We start from the raw sequence: 27,222 nt of genomic DNA, 5'->3' as shown, positions 1-27,222 counted from the left end.
AACTGGATGCAAAAAATAATATTGATATCATATACTTGGATTTCAGGAAATCTTTTGATACTGTTACACATAGACGTCTGCTGGTGCAGATTGGAGCAGTATGGCATTAAGGGCAAGTTGCTACAATGGATAAAAGGATGGTTGAGTGGGAGAAGACAGAGAGTGGTAATCAATGGACACTACTCTTTGTGGAGTACTCCAGGGTTTGGTGTTTGGTCCATTGTTTTGTATATTTATCAATGAATGCATACCAGGCTTAATGTCCAAGTTTGGAATGGTTGGCAGGATGGTTAATGACAGTATGCTGCTGCAACAGCATACTGTCATTAACCACCTAGAAAAGCTGTGCAGATGGGCCGAGAAGTGGCAACTGAAGTTTAACATTGACAAATGCAAAGTGCTGCATACAAATAGCAGTAAACTCAGCATAATGTACGAACTTTGTGCTACAACAACACTCAGGATAGTGGAGAATGAAAAAGACCTGGGGTTAATTGTGCAGTCAGATACCAAGTTTTCAGAATAGTGCAGACAGGCTGCCAGAGCAGCTCATTGGGTCTTGTCAATGATATACAGTAACTTTTTGCTAGTGGAGATCAGGTGAAAGGGCAATGGTCAGGCTCCACCTTGAGTACTGTATACACATCTGGAGGGCTCATTTTAGGAAGGATGTAGAGCTGCTGGAATAGATAAGGGCAATGATATTGGTGATGGGAACAAAAAGGGTGCCCTTACCAAGAATGGCTTAAGTTCTGCAAAGTGCAGCATCTGGAGACTAGACACCTGCAAATTGATCTGATTTGAGGTATTTAATGCTTTGAATGGATTGAGCAAGTTCAGTGCTGACAGGATTCTTTCTCATGCTCAGATTACACACTTGAAGCATAAATTCAAATTGAGGAAAGACACCTATTGAATAGATGTGCAAAAATTTTCATTCAGCCAGCTTATGGTTGATTGTTGGAACAAACTTCCATCTGTCATTGTGGGAGTTGATAGCTTAAATAAATTCAAGGAAGAACTGGACAAATGTTTAGAGCGAATGGATAGATGAATTGGAAAGTTTTTTTGTTTTTTTATATATATATATATATATATTTTCAAATATCCAACATTCAAATCGTTTTTCTGCCACATCTGCAGAGAGTCAGCCCTTGGATCAAGGGATAATAAAAAAATTTAAACTTCACTACAGAAAACTACTTCACTACAGATTATTGGCCTTGTAGTCCTCTGTTGAGATGGGGCATAATGGTCAGTCTATTTTGTCTATTTTTGTTTTGTTTTGTTTTATTGTGAATGGTTTAAATCTCTGTTTGGTGATATTTTACATAAATTTGGACCTGGTGCCCATCAGAGGGGGCACCGCTAAATTTCTATTTAATTGGCTTTAAATTTCAATGAATTATTATTCGTATAATTAGATTTTCTAAATTAATTTAGAGTTTCCGTTGCAATATATTTTTATTCTTGTTACCTTTCTCTTCCCTCCCTGTTAGATTTGAATCTAGGTTTAATTTTGTTTTTTCTCTCTTGTCTTGCCGTACTGCTTGCATTACTTTATTATTTTAAACCTTATTCTACTTTATATGACTATATTTCAAGCATCATGTAGAGGAGTATGCTTTTTGCTGCCTCTGATGTGTGCTGTACCCTCCTTTTTATTTTTATTAAGTAATACTTCTTTTCCAACATTATTTAAATATAATTATGTCACATGATAGCATTGGGCGAATTGCTAACGCTGCGCCTGTACTGCCATCTATAGTTTATTATTCGTTTATATAAACGGGTTAAGTTTATTTTTGTCAGTAGTGTGGCTTTGCACTGGAGTGCTCTTGTCTGTTCTATTTTTGATTTTCGCTGCATCAGGACCACTGCTGTTCAATTCCCTGCATTGGCGGTTCAATCTGGGGATCGGTGTGGCGGACTGATCTTGCGATCGTTTCGCCTTTGCGGCGATTTGTTTAGCGTTCGAAATGCAGTGATTCCCTTACCATAATTGGCCTTGTGGTCCTCTGTTGAGATGGGTCATTTTTTCTATTTTTGTTTTGTTTTGTTTTATTGTGAATGGTTTAAATCTCTGTTTGGTGATATTTCACATAAATTTGGACCTGGTGCCCATCAGAGGGGGCACCGCTAAATTTCTATTTAATTGGCTTTAAATTTCAATGAATTATTATTCGTATAATTACATTTTCTAAATTAATTTAGAATTTCCGTTGCAATATATTTTTATTCTTGTTACCTTTCTCTTCCCTCCCTGTTAGATTTGAATCTAGGTTTAATTTTTTTTTTTTTTTTCGCTCTTGTCTTGCCGTACTGCTGGCATTATTTTAAACTTTATTCTAATTTATATGACTATATATATATATATACAGTGAAACTTCCCTTTAACGGACAGCCATGGGGAACAAAAATGTATCCGTTAAAGAGAAGTATCCGCTAACAAGAAGTCTGAGGGAGAGGAAAAAAAAAAAAAAAGAAAGAAAGAAAGAAAGAAAAATCGTTAAACGTTTAATGTAAAATTAAATTAAATTATATACAGATTTTCACAATATTTTTGTAAATAATATACATACAATTGTGCTATGCATATTATGACTTTATCTTATGAAAAATACATACAGTAATCACTTATTTTCTTCTGCACCTTCTTCCGGCTGATAATTTTGTTTTCAGTATTTGTTTGGAGTGAAGAAACCATCAAAAGTCCTTCAGTATCTTCTTCAGCGGTGAAAAACATTTTTAAACTATTGATTTGTATGAGCGCTTCTTCTATTTTCATTGGTGGTTCGTCGTTAATATGTTCTTCGACATAATGACCTCCTTCCATTTCTTCATCCTCATGAGGAACTTCTTGAAAAATATCGATGATAATGTTGTTGATATCAATAGCACCATCTTTTGTAGTGAGGTTCGAGTCTATATCTTTGTAGCCAGGATCACTTGTAGCTGAAGTATCGTACATTATCAATAGATGTTGAAGTTCTTGTTCTTCTTGGTTCTCCACATTGCTGTTCACAACTTCAATTTTTGCGTTTGAGAAGCCAGACTTTACAAAACAGTTCACGACAGTTTGTTTTCTAATTGCGTTTACTGAAGAGGAAATCCATTGAATCGCATCTAGGATGCTGATTTTCTTTGCAAGGTCACTCACACATGTTACATCGTTCATGTTTGCAATGAGATGTCTTAAAACACGTTTTATTTAGTGAAGTTTAAAATTTTTCATTATCCCTTGATCCAAGGTCTGACACTCTGCAGATGTGTTTGGTGGCAGAAAAACAATTTGAATGTTGGACAATTCAATGTGCGGGTGAGATGCAGCATTATCCATGAAAAGAATAATTTTTCAGTTTTGACGAATCATGTTTTGGTTAAAGCGACTTATCCATTCGCTCATGATATCTCGTGTCATCCATGCTTTTTTATTAGACTTCCAATCAACATTCAAAAGATTCAACTTTATGCCCTTGAAACAACGAGGATTTTGTGGTTTTCCTATAACAAGAGGTTGTTCAAAGTCTCCCAGCATATTTGTACACAATAGTACAGTCAAGCGTTCCTTAGAAATTTTTCCGCCCTGGCACTTTTCATTTTTTAGACTCATTGTTTTTTCAGGAAGAGCTTTAAAAAACAACCCTGTTTCGTCACAGTTGTAAATATCCTTAGCTTCAAAATCACGACATAAATCTTCCAATTTGACAGTCCACTCTGTTACAACCCCAGTATCAACAGATCCACCTTCACCACTTACGGTTTTTCAAGAAATTTTATGCCGAATTTTGAACTTGTCTAGCCATCCCACAGAAGCTTTGAACTTATTTACTCCCATAGATTTCACAACCTCCAAAGCCTTTTCCCTAATAATAGGCCCATTAATGGGAATTTTTTTAGCACGTTCGCGACAAACCACTCATACGTAACATTGTCAATTTGAAGTCCAACAGTTTTCGGGAATGATTTTTGAACCTGATCATTTCCGTGTTGCCAAAATTGTTTGAGCAGTTCATTTTTTTTCTTTAGGATGTTGCTTACCTGCATCTTCCCGATTTTGAATTTTGCAGCGAGAGTGCGAACACTATTTTTTTGCCGATCATACGCATTAATGAGTTCGACTTTATCTTTTAAAGTTAAATGTTTACGAGAAGACATTGTGCACTTCACACGACACTGAACAAAACTGAAACTGAAAAGGCAAAAGGCCGACCATATTCCCCCCCCTCCCTGCACACACCAAATTCATCAGAAGTTTTACACGTGCCTTAAAATTCTTGAAAAAGGGTTTAGAACCGCGACGTAAACCTTGATAAAATTCAGAGAATTGGAAATAGAAAATAAACACACGATTGAGGCAACGTGGAAGAAAAATTCCTAGAAAAAGGGCCGTAAGCTCGCCTGCTGTCCGTTATGGGAAGATCAAATTAAGTGCTAACCTAAACAAAACAGTGCAGATTGCCTGTCCGTGTCCGTTACAGAGAATGTCCACTAGACAGAAGCTGCAAACACGTTAAAACCAATAGAGGTGAGTTGGGGAATTTGAAAATATCCGTTAACGAGAGGTGTCCGTTAGGAGAAGTTTCACTGTATATATCTCTATGTACCGTGTCCGTTAAGGACATTGGTGATCGTGGTCTTCCACAGCTCTCGATCTTTTGCTGTCTCAGCAGGTCTAGACGCCGTACATTCATCCAATTGGTCAGACTTCTAATATAGTTTATTCTTTTCTTCCTCTGGTTCGCGTTCCATTCACCTTGCCTGTCACGATGATCTCCTCCAAACCTTCCTTATGATGTGCCCAAAAAATTTCAGCTGCTTTTCTCTTATGTTCCTCAGTAATGATCTTTGCGTTTCCTGCTCTTTGTAGTACCTCTACATTTGTAGTATTATTAGTCCAGGATATTCTGAGCATCCATCTATAAAAATAGGAAATTGTCACTGAAAATCTTCGTTTTCAGTGACAATTTCCTATCTTTTAGTGTGTTGCCCAGTTTCTGAAACGTAGCCTTGGCCATACCACTCCGTCTTTTGATTTCATTATCTGATCAGTGGCTTCGACGGCACAACGGCGAACTTCATTCTGGCGGTCAAAACGTTGAGCTGCTCTGTGGTTAGTTGCTTGCTGCTCAGATTTAGAACGAAGGAAGCTGCATTAGTTGAAGCAACTAACCACCAAGCAGCTCAACATTTTGACTGCCGGAATGAAGTTCGCTGTCATGCCGTCAAAGCCACCGATCACACAGCTTGCTATGGGAGTAGAAGCAAGCATTACCAACCTTCCTGAAGAAGCTGCTAATGAAATCCGTTTCAAAACAGCCTCCATCCTCCAAAGCACATGGCCCACCAGCTCAAGCCTTAATCACCGTCAGCACGCCCTCTTTCCTCTATAAGAAAGGACAACACCATCGTCGTGCTTCCCGCTGACAAGGGACGTCGCACTATCGTATTGGACCGGTCGGCCTACCTAGAGAAAGCCTTGGTCCTCCTACAAGACCCCAGCATATATGAACCCGTGACGGATCTGCCCATCAAAGTCTTAGGATGTCTGGAATCATGCGTTAATAAACTTGTCTATGCATGGTTTAAAGCAAAGAAAATTTCTGTTCCGACTTGGCGGCTTCTTCATGCCACACGCTGCCAACTACAACAGTTTTATATGTTACCAAAAATCCATAAGCCGGGTGTTCCTCTCCGGCCCATAGTGTCCTGCTGCAATGCACCTACGTATGAACTATTCAAATATATTGCACGACTCCTCACACCTCTTGTAGGAAATACCACTTACACTGTCACTAACAGCGGCGACTTCATTCACCTTATTAAAGAGCTCTCGATTTCTGACAATGCTGTTATGGTGTCATTTGATGTAGTGTCGCTATTTACATCAATCCCTGTCCAAGAGGCTCCTTGAGAGTGACTCAAACCTTCCTAACAGAACATCACTGTCCACCGACAACATCTGTACCTCCCTCAACCTGTGCTTGTCAGGCAACGTCTTTACCTTTGAGGATTCCGTATACCAGCAAGTACATGGCACTGCCATGGATACCCCTGTTCTGTTGTGGTCAACATCGCCATGGAGGAACAGATATTCTTGAACCCACCAGTACCTATTACAACATGGTGCAGATACATTGATGACATTTTCACCGTCATCCCACATGGCTCTGAAACAACATTGCTAGAATATCTCAATTCCCTGTCTATGTTCATCCACTTCACTATAGGGTTATAAGTAATGGATCTCTCCCATTCCTGGATGTCCTAGTAAAGCGTGTGGGCCCACAACTAGAAACCTTAGTATATCGTAAACCAATGTGGTGTGGTCAGTTCACAAACTACAGATCCTGCCATGCTCCTAGTCATCTCAATAGCACTGCCCACACTCTATTCTCCGGGGCTTGGAGCCATTCCAGCACAGATGAAGCTAGGCGCAACAAGATTTCTAGAGTGAGGACAGACTTGATCAATTGTGGCTACCCAACCCACATATTAGACAAGTGCTTATTACAAGCACAGGAGCTCACAGTCCACCCAAGACCGCCATCAACTCAGGACAATGTACCTACCACCTACATTCCCTACTATCCAGGCATGTCGGGCCAAATCTCAAAAATCCTCCGAGAAAACCGCATAAAATGCGTGCAGCTGCCTGGTAAAAATTTACGTTCCCTAGTTTCCAGTGTAAAGACCCTGGTCACCCCTCTCTTACACAGCAGTGTAATATACCACATAGCCTACTAAGACTGTGACAGTTGCTACATAGGAGAGACCTCGAGATGTCTTCAAGACTGCCTTGCAGAACACAACAGAGCGATTTGCCTTGCTGAGACCGACCAGTCTGCAATCGCAGAACACTTCTGGTCCACCCACCACCACCTCAATCCAAAGCGTGACTACGAAGTAATTGACCACTCCCAACACTTTCGCCACTGCCTCTGGTTAGAGTCACTCAATATATTGTGTAATTCGAGAGCCATGAACCGCTGCAAAGGCATGAGACTACACCCCATCTTAGAGGCAACCATTTTAAGTCTAGATGAGCGCTGGAGAAAAACTACGCATGTCCATGCAGCAACAATAAACACCAGTTTAATGATTGATTGGCCTACCTCGTGCCCTTGCACGCCTCACTGCTCGCACAACTGTGTCTGTTAGAATAATTTTATCTCTAAAATTTCCATTTCTGTTGACAAAGAGGCACGTTCAGCCTCAAAAGCTACAAGTATTTATTTGTGATTAAAGATATTTTATTTTACTGGTTATACACCTAATTATTTGTAATTTGTTACTAAGATGAGATATATGAGAGTGGAGTGATACTTCTGGTATCACTCCACTCATATATCTCATTTAACACCTCAGCTATTATCGCAATGCCAAAATCATCCAAAGCTCTTATCATTTCTGTCATGATGGCGTCTGGTCCGGCCGCCTTATTACTTTTCAATCGGGATACAGCTGCCCTGACTTCCGATTTCAGTATTACCGGACCTTTCAGGGTCCTTGGTTTGTTGGTTTTTCCCCGTGTTCGTCCTGAAAGAGTTCCCGACGTATTCTGTTCGTTCATAACTTTGCCTTTTTCAATGATTACTGTTCCGTCCTTCGCTTTTATACAGCCCAATGCTGGACAGATCTTATATCCCACCAACTCCTTGATCTTCCTGTACATTGTAGCTGGCTCTGAGCGTTCATATTTTTCAATCTCTTGGCACTGCTCATTTAACCATGCTTCTTTTGCCTCTTTGCCTTCCCTCTTAATTTCCTTGTCCATCTTCTGAAATTCTTCGCTGCATCTTGGAAAAACTCTGTTGCCTTTGCCTCATCAAGCTCAGGATTTTGCTCGTCATCCATTGATTTTTACTTTTCCTTTCTTTCTTTGGAATGATCTCACATGCTGTGTTGATCAAGGCTTCCTTTAGTGTGTGCCATTTGCTGTTTCTTTCATTTGCAAGTATCTCATACCTGCATCTGACTGCCTCAGCATATGCATTCCTGATGCCATCATCTTTCTGCAATAGATCAAATTGAAAATATTCCATTCTTGTGCTTTGTTTCAGTTTTTTCAGCTTGACCAGGAGTTTGGCCACTACTGGTACATGGTTGCTTCCATAATCCGCTCCTGGGTATGTCTTTGCCTGATGGATGGCGTTCCTAAAGCATTTATTTATAGTGATATAGTCTATTTGATTTCTTCCATTGTCTCCTGGACTTTTCCATGTCCAGGTGCACCTTGAATGTTCTTTAAACCAAGTGTTGGTAATCACTTGTTGATTTATCTTGCACCGCTGTGCCCAGATTTCGCCTCTTTCATTTTGTTTTTCCAATCCATATCTTCCTATCACATCTCCATCTGGCACACTTCCTACTTTTGCATTTAAGTCTCCCATTATGATTATAATTTCCTGAGATTTGCATTTTTTCCTTGCTGTTTCCAGCTGCTCATAAAACTTTTCTAGTTCCATTTCATTACTCTGCTATTGGAGCATACACCTGAATGATGGCCATATCAAAAGGTTTTCCTTTGAGTTTGACCAGCAGTATTCTGTCCGATAATGCCCACCAACCTAACATGCTCTCAGATGTTGCCCTGTCTTGAAGTCTCCGCTCTCTTTCCACCTGATCTCACATAACCTGAGTATATTAATTTGTAATCGTTTCATTTTCTGTTGTACATTATCAAGTTTGCTGCATTGGAAAAGAGTCCTCACATTCCAAGTAGCCAATTTCAACACTCGCCTGTTTTTATTTCTGTTCCTGCTGTTGCTAGTTCTGCTTACAGTTTCTAATTGACGATCCTTCACCACCTGTAGTCCATGGTTATCTGTACTAAGCTAGTTAGTTAGTTAGTTATTTGGTTTTTAGGAGCATTTGCAACTAAGGCCATATTGCTCCGGGATATGCGGTGGTCATTCCCCGACCTTTCCGCATCCTCCGTATTTGGTGGTGACGGGCTCGAACCCCGGTCTAATCAAGAAGCGTGTCTATCCTTTCTGTACAACGTGTACAGAAAGGATAGACAGGACAGAAAGGGAGGGGGTGTTATGCTGTTAATTAAGAAAAACATAAAATCAAAGGAAGTGCACCCAGTTAATATAGATGAACAGTGCTCTGTTGAGTCAGTTTGGTGTGAGATAAGCACTGCGAAAGCAAAAATAAGAGTAGGAGTGTGTTATAGGCCTAATGACTTGAATGAGTACAATGAACAATTGTACAGAGAAATAGAGTGGGCCAGTAAATCAGAATGTCTTATAATGGGGGATTTTAACTTCCCAGATATTGACTGGAACTTGTGGGTTGGTCACTCACACACTAGTCCGACTTTTGTGGATTTATTGGATGATTGTTTTCTGCAGCAGCATGTTCGAGAGGCAACCAGAGAAAGTAACACTCTTGATCTGGTTATCAGCAGTGATCATTCGTGTATTAAGAATTTGCAGATAAAGGAACCACTAGGTGGCAGTGATCACAGTGTGCTGAAGTGGGATTTACTCAAAGAGGTAACTACCATCAGGGGTAAAGGAAAGGGTTTTTGCTTCCGTAAAGGAGAGTACAGTGGTCTCAGACAGTTTTTAAATTCTGTACAGTGGGATCAACTGACGATGTTACAAACAGTAAATTCTAAGTGGGAAGCATTCAAAGAATTAATCGTGGAAGCTACTAGACTTTATATACCGATTAAGAAATATCGTTCAAGGTTTAGGCCTAAATGGTTATCAAATGAACTAATGAGACTCGTGACAGAGAAGAAAAATGCATGGGATGCATATAAATTATCAGGTGACGCAGAAGCCTGTGGCAGATATAAGCTAGTCTGTAATCAGGTCACAAAGGAGGTTCAGCAGGCGAAGGCGGATTACGAGAAATCTTTGGCAAAAGATGCTAAGAAAAACAGTAAGGATTTCTTTACTTATATAAACTCTAAAAGGAAGGGGATGAATATGATTGGTCCACTTGACATCGATGGTTCGACTGTTGATGATCCTGCTCAGATAGCAAACAAACTGAATGAGTATTTTGCATCTACATTCACACGTGAGGAATTATTACAATTTGAAAATGGAAGAAGGTTATCAAATTGTAGCAGTGTGCTTAATGATTTTGTAATAACTGAGAGCAAAGTGGAGGAGAAATTGTTGAAGTTAAACATAAGAAAGGCACCTGAGGTGGATGGGATTTATCCAGTTATTTTAAAGGAGGCGGCAAAGCAACTAAGCAAACCCTTAGCCATAATTATGAGAGCATCCTTGGACTCAGGGGAGGTTCCCACGGACTGGAGATGTGCAAATGTGTCCCCAATTCACAAAGGTGGATCGAAGGGTGACACGAGTAATTACAGACCAGTTAGTTTAACTTCTGTTCCGGGTAAAATAATGGAGTCGCTGGTTAAAGATGCATTGCAGGATCATCTAGACAAGACTGCAGCAATAATTCAAACACAGCATGGGTTTGTTAAGGGAAAGTCTTGTCTGACAAATTTGATTGGTTATTATGATGTGGTCACAAAGGAACTGGATGCAAAAAATAATTTTGATATCATATACTTGGATTTCAGGAAAGCTTTTGACACTGTTGCGCATGGAAGACTACTGTACAAATTGGAGCAGAATGGTATTAAGGGTAAGTTGCTACAATGGATAAAAGGATGGTTAAGTGGGAGAAGACAGAGGGTGGTAATCAATGGGTGCTGCTCTTCGTGGACTAATGTTATTAGTGGAGTCCCACAGGGTTCGGTGTTGGGTCCACTGTTGTTTTGTGTATTTATCAATGATATTGATGAAGGTATATCAGGCTTAATGTCGAAGTTTGCAGATGACACAAAGGTTGGCAGGGTTGTTAATGACAGTAATGGCAGTGTGCTACTGCAACAGGATCTAGATAATTTAGGCAGATGGGCTAAGAAGTGGCAACTGAAGTTCAACCTTGACAAATGCAAAGTACTGCATATGGGTAGAAGTAACCCCAGAGAAACGTACCAACTGTGTGGTACTACACTTAAGGTGGTAGAAAATGAAAAAGACCTGGGAGTAATTGTGCAGTCAGATATGAAGTTTTCTGAGCAGTGCAGACAGGCTGCTAGGGCGGGTCATGGGGTTTTGTCAATGATATATAGGAATTTTGCTAGCAGGGAAAAGGAGGTGATTGTCCCTCTGTATAAGGCAATGGTCAGGCCACGCCTTGAGTACTGCGTACAGGTCTGGAGGCCTCATTTTAGGAAGGATGTAGATTTGCTTGAGCGTGTACAGAGAAGAGCAACACGATTGGTGAGGGGAATGAAGGGATTCTCCTACCAAGAGAGGCTTAAGTTCTGCAAATTGCAGTGGCTGGAGTCTAGGCACCTGCGCGGTGATCTGATTGAGGTCTATAAGGCCTTGAATGGGTTGAGCACGCTGAATTCTGATGGGATCCTTCCACTTGTTCAGATTACCAACCTACGGGGACATAAGTTCAAATTAAGAAAGGACAGATGTAGAATAGATGTGCGGAAATTTGCCTTTAGCCAGCGGGTGGTTAATTGGTGGAACAAACTTCCATGTGTCGTTGTGGAAGTTGATAGGTTAAATAAATTTAAGGAGGAACTGGACAGGCATTTGGAGGGAATGGTGTGATTTTTTTTTTTTTTTTTTTTGGCTGATGCTGCATAAGCTCCTACACTTGCTTTCTTGCATCATGTGCCACTACTACTACTACTACTACTACTACAGGCTCACGGTATTTCACCACATGGTTCCATTGCCGCATGGTCAGAACTGAAAGCGTAAATAGCTCGGGAGCGTGCAAAGCAAAACCGTTCTTCCATACTTAGGACAATAGTTTCAAATAGGGGATGCAACCGCATACCCTTGTCCCTATTCATGGTATTGTTGTCGGATGAACAGATTCGCAGGCTCTCGAGCCATTTGCGGTCCCAGAATCCATGCGCTCGATTCATAATAACCGCATCCTCTGGGAAGATTTGATGCTGCCTCTCCCAATAATGCTCGGCCACAGCAGACTTGTTATAATCAGCGGTTTTTTTCAACGCAGCTATCAAAAGTAATGCCTGTGTCTTACGGCATTACTTTTGGTAACATGAAGGATAACTTCCTGTTTGATTTTATTGCACAGGACTTCTCAGAATAAAACACCTATGTTACTGTCTTTCCACCACTCTACATTATTTCCAGATGGAATATTGGCAAGTGCGTTCCATCCTTTTTAAGCAGAAAACATTCTCCACTACCCACGCTGTAACGGAGTACTTTTCGTGCAATAAAGGATTAGTGTTGTTTGATTTTATGAATGTTCATGAGAAGACACCAGTTTTCGAAGTTTGCAACGCAGCTATCAATAGAAATATTTTCTTGAAATTTTGTTAGAAGATCAAACATACATCCAGAAAAGGTGCTGTACTGATGTTGATCCCTAAAAACAATTACAATAAAGCAAACTTTTTTTTTTAATCAAATGTGCATTGCAGGGTTATCAGTTTTTCCCGTTTCTAGTGGATAGATGAATTTTTCCCGTTTCCAATAGATGAATTTCCTCGATTTTGTGTTGGTCAATGCAATGCACATTGAAGAAAAGAAGTACGATCTTTTGGTTTTTCTAAAACAATCCGTTGCTGTTCTTTTCGTCATGTTTTTTATGCCATGAAACAGTTGTGTGCATTATCTTTTTATTATTATTTTATTTTATTTTTTTTTTTTTCTGTATCACGCTGGCAACGACTCTGTACTTTTCAGCTTACCTCATCCTTTTGTTGCTTTCACAATACTTTTCAAAAAAGAAAGACACTGAAGTTATGTTTGAAATGAAAGGTTTTCAAAATTCGTTTTGGAAGAAGACAGAGACTGCTAGTGATTCTCATTTGTTAACGCCGACATTAGTTGCAGTGGATATTTTCAGCAGTTTTCCAATTACTGTTTTGATCTTATTTAATAATAATGAGGTTATTTATTAACTTAAATTATGTACATTCATGATTCCATACACAGATAACCAGAGGAATCTACCAATAAATTGTCTCTGCAAGTGAACAAACTTGTATTTCGTAACTAATGAACCATTACTAAAATAGAAGTAATGTTTACAATAAATATAAGGTTCAAAACTGAGCTTTCTGAATTATTCTCATCATTACATAGTTCATCCCAGTTCGGAAACATTTATTTTCCAATTTCAATACAACACTTTTGCCTTTATTTCTTTGCTGGAGTAGTCTTTTAATGATGTGTACAAGAGAGGCCTCCTTTCCACCTTACAAATAAACTTCTCTGTGTCAAACATTTGTCTTCCCCCAAAGTATAATAAACAAACAATTAAGGCCAACCATCCAAATCCAATACACGGGTAGAATGTCTCCTCAGGCTATGCAAGCGCCAAGGCGTATGTGCTTGTAATGTGTCCAAAAGCATTGGCAGGCATTTTACGCCAGCTTACGTCGTCCTGCATGGTGTTCAAAGTGCCCATCTAGTTTGTATGCCTTTACTCTCTGCTTCCTGTAAAACAGGGTGTTGCAAAGCGTTGCTGATGCCGCGCTTCAAGCGCTTGTCAAGTATAGCCCTTAGTGTTACATGTATAAATAATCTTCAGACTGTAAATTTGTTATGTATGTAGGTCTTTGAGTTGTAATCTAGTGTTAAATTTGTTAGATTCATATTAACATAAGCCCTCTGGCCATATGCCATCTAGAATGGATCATTCTTTCTTATCAGTGTAATTTATTTGATGAGTGACTAATAAACTGATATTTACTTATTTATTTGATGTTTAAAAATTTCATTTAGTGCCTTTAAAATTTTAAATTGAAAAAATGGATTTTTTTCAATGTAGGTTATATGTGGATATAATAAGCATTGAGTATGGTGTAAAATTGATACTGAAGTTTACAATTGATATTCAAACATACCCATCAGCCCCTATTATTCCTGCCATAAAACATGTTTTAGGCAACCCAGTCAGGTAAGTAAAAATTCAATAACTTTATATAAAGTTGCATAACTTTTCTTTTCAAATCTATTGATTACTAAATCAATTATTGATTGATTTAGTAATGAATCAATAATAGATATCAATTGATTACTTGATTACTACCTCAAGATTCTATATGAATCTATCTTGATTTAGTAATCAAGATTCATATAGATTGGATATTTGATTTTACATTAGCATTAGCAAAGGCACATGATGCAAGAAAGCAAGCTTATATAGCATCAGCCAAAACCCCCTCTTATTTCACCCATCCACTCGCTCCAAATGTTTGTCAAGTTCTGCCTTAAATCTATTTAAGCTATCAACTTCTACAACGACAGATGGAAGTTTGTTCGAGCAATCAACCACCCGCTGGCTAAAGGCTGCATATCTTTCCTCAATTTGAATTTATGCCTTCTCAGGCGATTATTCTGAGCAAGAGAAAGATTCCCATCCACATTGAGCATGCTCAAACCACTCAAGGCTTTATACACCTCAATAAAATCACCTCGCAGATGCCTAGTCTCCAGACACTGTAATTTGCAAAACTTAAGCCTTTCTTCATAATAGCAACCCTTTGTTCCATTCACTAGTCTTGTTGCCCTTCTCTGTACTCGTTCCAACAGCTCTACATCCTTCTTAAAATGAGGCCTTCAGATCTGTATACATACTCAAGGTGTGGCCTGACGGTTGCCTTATACAAAGGGATAATCACCTCCTTTTCCCTGCTAGCAAAATTCCTGTATATCATTGATAAAACCCCATGACCTGCTCTTACAGCCTGTCTGCATTGCTCAGAAAACTTCATATCTGCCTGCACAATTATCCCCCCCACACACACACACACCAGGTCCTTTTCATTCTCTACCACTGTCAGTGTGGTACCACAGAGTTGATACGTTACTCTGGGATTACTGCTTCCCATATGTAGTACTTTACATTTGTCAATGTTAAACTTCATTTGCCACTTCTCAGCCCATCTGCTCAACTTTTCTAGATCCTGTTCCAGCAGTGTACTGTCATTAACAACCCTGCCAACCTTCGAATTGTCAGCAAACTTGCACATTAAGCCTGATATACCATCATCAGTATCATTAATAAATACAGAAAACAACAGGCGCTTCCGTAGCCAGGTGGGAAGGAGCAGCGGTGCGTAGCACACACTTTTTGATTAGACCGGGGTTCGAGCCCGTCACCACCAAATACAGAGGATGCGGAAAGGTCAGGGAATGACCACCGCATATTCACGGAGCAATATGGCCTTAGTTGCTAATGCTCCTGAAAACCAAATAACAAACAAACAGAAAACAACAATGGACCCAACACTGAATTCTGAGGAACTCACTAATAACATAAGTCCACAAAGAGCAGTGTCCATTGATTACCGCTCTGTCTTCTCCCACTCAACCATCCCTTTATCCATAGCAGCAATTTGCCTGCAATGAACAGATCCAAATATATGATATCAAAGTTATTCTTTGCATCCAGTTCCTCTGACTACATCATAGTATCCAATCAAATTAGTCAAACAAGACTTCCCCTTAACAAACCCATGCTGTGTCCGAGCTATAACTGAAGTCGTGTCTAGATGATCCTGCAATGCTTCTTTACCCCTCGACGTGGGTACCTGTACGTGGGGACCTCCCAGTGATGCTGCTGCGCTTTCAGATTAGCATCACTGGGATCTAACGCCCATACCTTGGTTCCAGGGTTACATCATTGGAATCCGGCGTGTGCAGCCGTGCGCCGCAACCCATGGAATTCGGAAAGGGGGATCCTGGTGGTTGAGGGGCCCGGCCTTAATACACCACTTTGGCCCCTGCTTCGACAAGACGGGTGGTCCTGGACCAGCCCGACTGGGATCAATCAGAGGGTGGTTTTTACTGCTAGGGTCAACTGCGTTCCAATAAGAGTCCCTCCCTTTGGTCCTGGGACGGGATAAAGACTTATCGGTAACGTGGGTATGGTGCTCCTAATCGAACTCGGCGTCCCATTCGTGTACACAGTACCTGCTGGTTCACGAGTGGACGTCCCCTCGTTGGGCTCCGTGGGGGGTGAGGTACTTAGGCATCAGACACTTCCTCTTTACTCTCATGAGTAATTTAAATCTTTCAAACCCCTCTGGGGCCTCTACGAGGTCCCTACCTGAAACTGATGAAGATAATGTAACATCAAAAAAGAAACACCGAACAGAAGCTACACCACCTCCTGTACCTCGATTCCTTATCATACATTCTACCGGAAAAGGAAATAGGTAAAATGTCGCCCTTCTTCATTCAGAAGGGTCTTGAAGGGCTGGCAGGGTCCCCGAAGTCAGTAAAACGACTTAGATCAGGTGACCTTTTAGTAGAAACTTCCTCAGTGCCACATTCAGAATTGTTTCTCCGAGCAACATCTCTTGGGGGCATTCCAATTAAGATATCACCACACAGGACATTGAATACATCGCGTGGCGTAATTGCCGAGTGGGATCTCCTTGAAACATCTGAAGAGGAGATATGTACCGAACTGAGAGATCAAGGAGTAACAGCCGTTAAGAGGATATTTATGCGTAAGGAGGGAAAACTAGTCCCAACTAGGGTTCTTATCCTTACTTTTAACACACCTAAACCGCCTACTTCCATCAAGGCTGCTTATCTGAACTGTCCTGTAAGGCTGTACATTCCAAACCCGTTGCGATGTTTCAAATGCCAAAAATATGGCCACTCTCAGATGTCATGTCGAGGATCACCTGCTTGTGCCCACTGTGGAGCAAAAGAACATGACACAAAGGAATGTTCTGCCTCAAAACCAGCATGCTTGAATTGTGGCGGTGAACACCCTGCATATTCAAGAGCATGCCAAAGATGGAAAGACGAAAAACAAATTCAAAAAATCAAGACGGAACAGAACATCCCATATGTGGAAGCAAAGAAACAGGTAACACCAGTAAACAGTGGAAAATCTTATGCACAAGCAGTTTTGAGGAAGGTTTCAATTTCGACGCAAACTGATATTTCAATCTCGCCACGTGATTCTTTTGCACCCCAAGCTAGATACTTGTTGACACAAGCACAGCAAGATAAAGCAGTCGCTACTCCAATTTCAATACCAACCAAGGAAGTAGCACCTAAAGGAAAATCACCTCCAACTAAAACCCTGCCTGTTTTTATTGAGGTACAGGAGGAAATGGAGGTAAATGAAGAAGCTGAAAGTGTGGAAGAATCCATTCTGGATCTTCATCCGGAGGAAGGAATGGATATTGGGCGCCCTCAAATTCCCAAAGGCAGAATAAAACCCAAAACGGGCCAATCAAAACCCGCATCACTTCGGAAGCCAGTCAGCGGTTCCACTAATTCCAAGTAATAATAGCTAAGTTACTGCAATGGAATTGTCGTGGATTCCGACAAAATATGGAGGATGTCAAAATGCTAATGCGCAAATACAAACCTGTTTGCTTTTGCTTGCAGGAAACGTACCTAAAGGCAAATGATGACCCCATCTTGCGAAATTTTACTGCTGTTCATAAAGACAGAACCGGGGATGGCCTGGCCCACGGAGGAGTCGCAATCCTTGTGGGCAACCATACCCCTTTCTCACAAGTTCAATTGAACAATAACTTAGAAGCAGTAGCCATTCGTTTAGCTGTAGGGTCTTTGCTTACAATATGTTCTATATATTTGCCTCCTGGGACACACATTTCCCAGGCAGATCTCGACGATCTTATTACACAATTACCCTCTCCATTTTTACTCCTTGGAGACTTTAATGGACATAGTACATAGTGTGGGGGTAGTGCAGAAACTAATGAACGAGGTCGTATTGTTGAACGTTTTCTCAACAATAACGGCCTTTCGTTACTAAATATGGGAATAAACACCTATTTCCATATGCCTACCCGTACTTTCTCTGCTATCAATCTTTCCATCTGCTCGCCTTCTCTGCTACCTTTGCTTTCCTGGGAAGTGGAACAGAATCCTTATGGAAGCGATCATTTCCCTGTAATATCTACCATAGGGGATGGACAACCTTTTCATCCATTTAGAACTCCACGTTGGAAGTATGATCAAGCAGACTGGAGTAAATTTTCACGGCTCACTGAATTTGATCCTGTACAAATTCAACAGGAGTCAATTGATTAAGCAGTGAAGTATATCACAGAGTGTATTATCCACGCAGCGGCAATTGCAATTCCAAAAACATCCTCGCGATTTCCATGCTTTCCAAAGCCATGGTGGAACCAAGATTGTTAAGAAGCAAGAAAGTTACAAAATCGGTCATGGGGAAAATTCCGACGTTACCCCACCACCGCAAATCTTATAGCCTTTAAACGTGCCCGTGCCAAAGCATGATTTATATGCCGACAGAGCCAAAAGGAATGCTGGGTCAAGTTTACATCCTCAATTAACCAGATGACCAGTGCCAAAGTCGTCTGGGATAAAATTCGGAAGATGAAGGGTAAATACACATCAGTTCCTTCATCTATGTTACAACATAACGGTTGTACATTAGCAGACCCATCTGCTATTGCCAACGTTCTAGGAGAAGTATTCTCCACTATATCTGCTGAAACTTCATACTCTGCTGAGTTTCTACTTTTAAAGAAGAAAGAGGAGAGACAAAAACTCAACTTCCCTTCAAGCAAAGCCGAAACTTATAACCTGCCTTTTAGTGAAGTGGAATTAACCATTGCACTTGCTACCTCGAAAGTAGGTGCCGCAGGGCCAGATAAAATTCAGTATGAGATGATAAAACATCTTTCATCTCACTCTCTAGAGCTGTTGCTACATCTCTACAACCTTACTTAGATTAAAGTAACTTAGATAGAGATTTTGTAGGTATTACTTAGTATCGGAAAGGGTATCAAATCCACGTGTTTACCGTTCGTAAATAGCCGCCATTGTTACGCGATACAAAATATCTCGAAATAGATAGCATAAGCTTAATATAGTATAGTATAGTACATAATATTGTCAATTAATCAGATAATTAATCTTGTTGAACTTCACTGTCAATTAAATTGTACTTTTAACTATACATATAACGACTTGGGATACATAACAAATAATTAGTAAAAAATAAATAATTAATACTTAACTTGATACGGAAGTTATATAAAGGGATTTCGTAGATAACACTCGATACTGAAACATAAATATAGCGTTATAACTGTGTTGAGATATAAGTTTAGGGTTTTAATTTTGTACTGAAATTCAAATTTTATTGAAATTAAATCGAAATCATGACTCTGACCAGAGCAGCAAAGCAAAAGGCTCAGGTTAATGGGAGTGGTGTGGCTCAGGGGAGAACTGAGGGGGGCAGTTGCCCTCTGAATCACAGCCTATTAAAATGCACTACTTGCTTGATGTTTGTGGAGCAGTCAGGTACGGGACATGATACTTCCGTGGAGGATGTCTTTGTGTGTGTAAGGAGTGTAAGGAAATCAGGCGACAACTCAGCATTGTTATGGGCCTATATGAGTGAGAGCTTGAAGGACAGGGTGGATGCCCTTGAAGGATTAAAAGTGAGGGCCCATCAAGCTCTCAGCTGCCCACACCAATGCCAGAGCTTGCGCTTGGTCATCATGCAACACAGCGGCAGCCCCCAAGGCAGAATGCGCTGGTCCCAAAGGAACTAGTAGTTGTTGGTGACTCTATTGTCAGGGAAACGGAAAACATGCTTTGTAAAAATGATAGGTGGAACAGGACCAGGGTATGTCTGCCAGGGGCAAAGGTTAATGACGTTGTAAAGCGGATATCATCTTTTAAGAGCACAAAAGGTGATATAGTTGTAGACGTTGGCACTAATGATATTAAGAGTAGGAGACCGGCAGAATTACTTAACAAGTACAGGTCACTGTTGAAAAGAAGCCGTGAATTAGGGTTGAATTTGAAAGTGTCTGCAATTCTGCCCAGACACGATAGGAGGGAGTATATGATGAGAGCCCTCTCGATCAATTCGGCCCTGGAAGGATTGTGCAAGACTCAAGGGGTAGAATTTTTTTCAGCCTGGTCTGTACTTGTTAACAGGAGAGACTGCTTCTACAGGGATGGGATACACTTAAATAGAAAGGGTGCAAGAATGTTTGCTGATGCTATCGAGGCAGTGTTAGGTGGGTCGGAAAACTGCTAGATTTGGGGGATATAAGGATTAATAGATTAACAGTAGCCACTGGCAGAGGTGAAAGTGATTCTTGCACTGCTTCTATTGGAATGAGCCGCAGCCTGGAAAATAAGATGCAGGATATTTCAGAGACTGCTGGGAATCATTGGGGTACAAATAAACACATAGGTTGTGTTAGGGTAACTAAGAAAAAAAACAGGTGCATGTATACTTGCGTGTACACCAATGCTAGGAGTTTAGTAAATAAATTTGATGAATTTGAGGTATTGCTCAAAACATCAAAGGCAGATATTGTGGGGATTTCAGAGACGTGGTGTCACACAGATATAAGGAATGCAGAACTGGAATTTGGGAAGTACAATGTCTACAGAAGGGATAGACAGGATAGGAAGGGAGGAGGGGTTATGCTATTAGTTAAGAAATACATAAAAACCAAGGAAGTGAAGCCAGTCGACATCGCCGGACAGTGCAGTGTTGAGTCAGTTTGGTGTGACATAAGCATTGGGAGATCAAAATTGAGAGTAGGAGTGTGCTATAGACCTAATGACTCTGATGAGTATAATAAGAAACTGTACTGGGAAATAGAGTGGACCAGTAAATCAGAGAGTCTTATAATGGGGGATTTTAATTTCCCAGATATTGACTGGAATTTGGGGGCTGGTCACTCACACACTAGCAAGGCTTTTGTGGGTTCATTGGATGATTGTTTTCTACATCAGGATGTTCGGGAAGCAACTAGAGAGAGTAATACTCTTGATTTGATTATCATTAGTGATTCTTTATGCTTTAAGAATCTGCAGGTAAATGAACCACTAGGTGGCAGTGATCACAGTGTGCTGAAGTGGGATTTACTCAAAGAGGTAACTACCATTAAGGGGAAAAGGGAAGGGTTATTGCTTTCTTAAAGGCAACTACGATGGACTGAGACAGTATTTAAATTCTATACAGTGGAACCAACTGATGATGTTACCAACAGCAAATTCAAAATGGGAAGCATTCAAAGAACTTATCTTGGAAGCTACTAGGCTTTACATACCAACTAAGAAATATTGTTCAAGGTTTAGGCCTAAGTGGATGTCAGATGAACTAATGAGACATATGGCAGAGAAGAAAAATGCATGGGATACATACAAATTAACACATGACACAGAAGCCTATGATAGATACAAGTTGATCTGTAACCAAGTTACAAAGGAGGTTAGGCAGGCAAAGGCAGATTACGAGAAATCTTTGGCAAGGGATGCAAAGAAAAACAGCAAAGAGTTCTTTACTTATGTAAACTCTAGAAGGAAGGGGATGAATCAGATTGGTCCACTTGATATCGATGGGTCAAATGTTGATGATCCTGCTCAGGTAGCTAACAAACTGAATGAATATTTTGCATCGACATTCACACATGAGGAGTTATTCAGCGAGGTGAATGCCAGAGGTGTATTCAACTCTGGCAGTAAGTTAGAGAATCTTGTAATAACTGAGAGTAAAGTGGAGGAGAAATTGTTGAAGATAAATACAAGAAAGGCACCTGGGGTGGATGGGATCTATCCAGTTATATTAAAGGAGGCAGTAAAGGAAGTAAGTAAACCCTTAGCCATAATTATGAGAGCTTCCTTGGGCTCAGGGGAAGTACCCATGGACTGGAGATGTGCAAATGTGACCCCAATTCACAAAGGAGGATCAAAGGGCGACACAAGTAATTATAGACCTGTTAGTTTAACTTCTGTTCCAGGTAAATTAATGGAGGCACTGGTTAAAGAAGCACTGCAGGATCATCTAGACAAGACTTCAGTTATAGCTCAGACACAGCATGGTTTTGTTAAGGGGAAGTCTTGCCTGACCAATTTGATTGGATACTATGATGCAGTCACAAAAGAACTGGATGCAGGGAATAACTTTGATATTATATACTTGGATCTTAGAAAGGCTTTTGATACTGTTGCACATGGAAGACTGCTGCACAAATTGGAGCAGTGTGGCATTGGAGGCAAATTGCTGCTATGGATAAAGGGGTGGTTGAGGGGGAGAAGACAGAGAGTGGTAATCAATGGACACTGCTCATCGTGGACTAATGTTATTAGTGGAGTCCCTCGGGGTTCAGTATTGGGTCCATTATTGTTTTCTGTATTTATAAATGATATTGATGATGGTATATCAAGCTTAATGTCCAAGTTTGCAGACGATACGAAGGTTGGCAAGGACACTACTGACACTATGCTACTGCAACAGGATCTGGAAAGGTTGAGCAGATGGGCTGAGAGGTGGCAAATGAAGTTTAACATTGACAAATGTAAAGTACTACACATGGGAAACAGCAACCCCAGAGCAACGTATCAACTCTGTGGTACTACACTGACAGTGGTAGGGAATGAAAGGGACCTGGGGGTGGTTGTGCAGGCAGATATGAAGTTTTCTGAGCAGTGCAGACGGGCTGCAAGAGTAGCTCATGGTGTATTGTTGATGATATATAGGAATTTTTCTAGCAGGGATAAGGAGGTGATTATTCCCTTGTATAAGGCAATGGTCAGACCACACCTACAGTACTGTATACAGGTCTGGAGGCCTCATTTCAAGAAGGATGTAGAGATGCTGGAACGAGTACAGAGAAGGGCAACAAGATTAGTGAATGGAACAAAGGGGTGCTCTTACGAAGAAAGGCTTAAGTTTTGCAAATTACAGTGTCTGGAGACTAGGCACCGGCGAGGTGATCTGATAGAGGTGTATAAAGCCTTGAATGGTTTGAGCATGCTCAATGCTGATGGGATTGTTCCTCTTGCTCAGAATAATCACCTGAGAGGGCATAAATTCAAATTGAGAAAAGACAGATGTAGGATAGACGTGAGGAAATTTGCCTTTAGCCAGCGGGTGGTTGGTTGGTGGAATAGACTTCCATCCCTTGTCGTGGAAGTTGATAGCCTAAATAAGTTTAAGGCTCAGATGGACAGGTATTTCGAATGAACAGAGGGGTGAAGTGGAAGTGGTTATTTTTTATTTATTTTATTTATTTATTTTTTAATTTTTTTTTTTTTATTTATCTTTTTTTTTTTTTTTTTTTGTTTATCTTTTTTTTTTTTTTTTTTTGGCTGATGCTGCATAAGCTTGCTTTCTTGCATCAAATGCCTCTACTAATGCTAATGCTACCTCGAACGTAGGTGTAGCAGGACCAGATGAAATTCAGTATGAGATGATAAAACATCTTTCATCTCACTCTCTAGAGCTGTTGCTACATCTCTACAACCGAATTTATTTAGAGGATCAATTTCCCGTTTCTTGGTGTAGGGCAACCGTTCTTGCTTTCCCAAAGCCAGGAAAAGACTCCAAAATTCCTAGCAACTATCGTCCAATTGCCTATGTAAGATTTTGGAAAAAATGGTGAATGCCTGCCTCATATATTATCTTGAGGCAAATGACCATTTGAACAAGATTCGGTGCGGCTTCCGAAGGAATCGATCCACTTTGGACCATTTAATCCGACTGGAAACAACGATTCGCAATGCTTTTTTAAAGCGTGAGAACTTGGTATCAGTCTTCTTTGACATGGAAAAAGCTTATGACACAACTTGGAGGTATGGTGTTTTAAAAGACCTCTATTCTTTTGGTCTGAGAGGCCATCTCCCTTTTTTTATCTAAATGACTCTTCCAGGTTCGTGTTAAATCCAGTGTGTCCCACCTTTTTTGTCAAGAGGAAGGAGTTCCCCAAGGCTCTGTCCTCAGTGTTACACTGTTTGCAGTCAAAGTTAACTCCATTACAAAACAGCTTCCTCCTTCAGTAAATAGTGCCTTGTATGTTGATGATTTTAGTATTTTTTGTTACTCCTGTAGCATGAGAGTTATTGAACAACAATTGCAACAAGCAGTCAATCACCTTAGTTCCTGGACTTTAACCAATGGGTTAAAGTTTTCTGCCCAAAAGACCGTTTGGTTGCCCTTCTGCCGCAAACGGAATCTACATCCTGACCCGGAACTCAGACTTGGACAAAATCCAATTCCTGTGGTAGCAGAAACAAAAATTTTTGGGACTTATCTTTGATAAAAAACTGACATTCCTACACCATATTTGTCAGCTTAGAGCAAAATGCATGAGGGGTTTTAACATGCTCAGTGCTATCTCCTCCAACTTTTGGGGAGCAGATAGAAGCACATTATTGCATCTATACCGAGCACTCATTCGCTCTAAACTTGACTACGGTTCCCAAGCTTATTCTTCTGCTAGAAATTCTGTACTCCGATGGCTTGACCCAATCCACCATAAAGCCATTCGGATTGCCACGGGGGCTTTCCGTACTTCGCCTGTCCAAAGTCTATACGTTGAAGTCAATGAACCACCATTGATGCTTCGACGTCAGCAATTGTCGTTACAATATGCTATAAAAATAAAATCCCTGCCTGACCATCCTATGTGGACATCTGTTTATATGCCACGGTGGGAAAATCTATATAATATACGTAAAACTGCCAGTCGGCCTTTTGGTATCAGGATTCAAGAGCTGGCTCATGATATTAACTTCACGTTGGATAATATATTCACGTCAGTCAAGCAAGTTCTTCCCCCTTGGAATATACGATCTCCATCTTGTGACTTCACTCTTAGGAGTTGGCTGAAAGCTAACACATCGCCATGTATATATCGGCAACTCTTTGCAGCACACCTTGCCGAATACTCTGAATTCTTGCTGGTTTATACAGATGGCTCGAAATCTGAAGAGTTTGCGGGATCTGCTTATGTCTTTCAAAGCAAAACAATCTGTAGTCGTATTCCAAGCAAATGTAGCATATACACTGCAGAGCTACACGCAGTAGAACTGGCCTTGGATCATATAAAAACCCACCAGTACCAAAAGTGCATGCTATATATGGACTCTCTAAGCATATTACAGGCCTTATCCAATGTGAGAAGCACTCACCCAGTATTATGTCGGGTGCAGCAAATACTACACTCTCTCTCTCTTAGAGTTAAAATTTGATATTCGCTTTTGCTGGATCCCTAGCCATGTTGGTATCAGAGACAATGACTTGGCTGACGCAGCCACAAAATCAGCAACGCCACAAAGTTGTATTCGCTTGTCAGTCCCCTACACAGACTGCAAGTAACTGCTCTACAAAAAATTATGCACGCATTGGCAAGAATCTTGGAATGGATGCCCTACCAACAAGCTGAATGACATTAAGCCTGTAATAATGCTTTGGCATTCTAGTCAGCGCAGGGTACGACGGGAGGAAGTAATTCTTGCTCAGCTATACATAGGACATTCTCACCTGACGCATTCGTATTTGCTGAGGGCCGATGATTGTCCTGTGTGTAGACCTGGATTCGAGCCCATCACCACCAAATATGGAAGATGCGGAAATGTCAGGGAATGACCACCGCATATCCCGGAGCAATATGGCCTTAGTTGCTAATGCTCCCAAATAACAACAACAACATTAATTAATCCTGTGTGTAGACATTGTAAAGCATTTTTAACTATCCATCATATTTTAGTTGAATGTACATATTTTAGTAATGAACGCCGTTTATGTTTTACCCATCTGTCTGAGCCTTATACACTCAGGCAGATTTTATCCGACGATGACAATGTGTCAGATGTATTCAAGTGTTTACAACTGATTAATCTACATAGTTTTATTTAGATTGCTCTAATGTTTAATATATTATAAATGTCTTATGCCATATTTTTGTTTATAATATATTAACTGGATATGCTATTATATTTTTTTACATATTTATATTTTATTACCTTAGACTTGGGGCACGATAGCCTTAGATGCTGATGCGCCATTAAACTTCCAATAACTAACTAACTAATGCTTCTTTAACTAGTGCCTCCATTAATTTCCCTGGAACAGAAGTTAAACTAACAGGTCTGTAATTACCTGTGTGTCCCTTTGATCCTCCTTTGTGGATTGGGGGTCACATTTGCACATCTCCAGGCCATGGGTACCTTCCCTGAGTCCAGGGAATCTCTCATAATTATGGCTAAGGGTTTGCTTACTTCCTTTGCCGCCTCCTTTAATATAACTGGATAGATTCCATCCACCCCAGGTGCCTTTCTTGTGTTTATCTTCAACAATTTCTCCTCCACTTTACTCTCAGTTATTTTAAGATTATCTAGCTTACTGCCAGACTTCAATACACCTCTGGCATTTCCCTCCCTGAATAACTCCTCATGTGTGAATGTTGATGCAAAATATTCATTTAGTTTGTTAGCTACCTGAGCAGGATCATCAACAGTTGAACCATTGATATCAAGTGTACCAATCTGATTCATCCCCTTCCTTCTAGAGTTTACATAAGTAAAGAACTCTTTGCTGTTTTTCTTTGCATCCTTTGACAAAGATTTCTAGTAATCTGCCTTCGCTTGCCTAACCTCCTTTGTAACTTGGTTACAGACCAGCTTATATCTGTCATAGGCTTCTGTGTCACATGTCTAATTAGTTCGTTTGACGTCCATTTAGGCCTAAATCTTGAACAATATTTCTTTGTTGGTATGAAAAGCCTAGTAGCTTCCAAGATTAATTCTTTGAATGCTTCCCATTTTGAATTTGCTGTTCATAACATCATCAGTTAGTCCCACGGTATAGAATTTAAAATTTGTAATTTTAAATTTACGAATTTTAATTTGTAAAATTCGTAAAGGTGACTACTGTGGTCTCAGACCACCGTAGTCACCTTTACGAAAGCAAAACCCCTTCCCTTTACCCTTGATGATAAAGGGAAGGGTTTTTAAACTTCCTACATCATCCATCCCATACCCTCAGTCTAATAACTAATCCTTCCCATTTCCACAATGCTGAGTAGAATTTTGTTTCACCAATCTATTCCTCTCTAGCTAAAAACAAATTTTAATGCATCTATGCTACAACCATCTTTTCTGAGTTTAAATGTGTGTGTGTGTGTGTGTGTGTGTGTGTGTGTGTGTGTGTGTGTGTGTGTGTGTGTGTGTGTGTGTGTGTGTGTGTGTGTGTGTGTGTGTGTGTGTGTTGTCTGCCAAGAGTAAGGACGCCTTCAGTGTTTAGTTTACTCAATCCATTCAAAGTCTTAAATACATGATGTTCATTTTAAAACTCAATTCATATTCATTATAATAACAACAAAATATGGGAAACTCTATGAAATTATTACTTAAATATAGTCCACAAAAGATGCTGGAAATGCTCACCATTCTGCTG

The 27,222-nt window shown here is 40.3% G+C and overlaps 1 long non-coding RNA gene across 1 annotated transcript in view; it reads left to right on the top strand.

Annotated features, from left to right (window-relative positions):
* LOC150088394 (uncharacterized) overlaps positions 1–27,222 on the top strand; it is a 44,743-nt gene that overhangs the window by 1,517 nt on the left and 16,004 nt on the right. Inside the window, exon 2 of the long non-coding RNA XR_016546791.1 lies at positions 13,819–13,947. This is a non-coding gene — a long non-coding RNA (uncharacterized LOC150088394). The remainder of the gene's footprint in view (positions 1–13,818; positions 13,948–27,222) is intronic.

Source organism: Mastigoproctus giganteus, chromosome 3, assembly GCF_048544385.1.
Source record: "Mastigoproctus giganteus isolate SK-2022 chromosome 3, ASM4854438v1, whole genome shotgun sequence".
NCBI classification, from domain to species: Eukaryota; Metazoa; Arthropoda; class Arachnida; order Uropygi; family Thelyphonidae; genus Mastigoproctus; species Mastigoproctus giganteus.
Note: the sequence above shows the minus strand (reverse complement) of the source record. Positions and strands in the feature narration are given on the sequence as shown.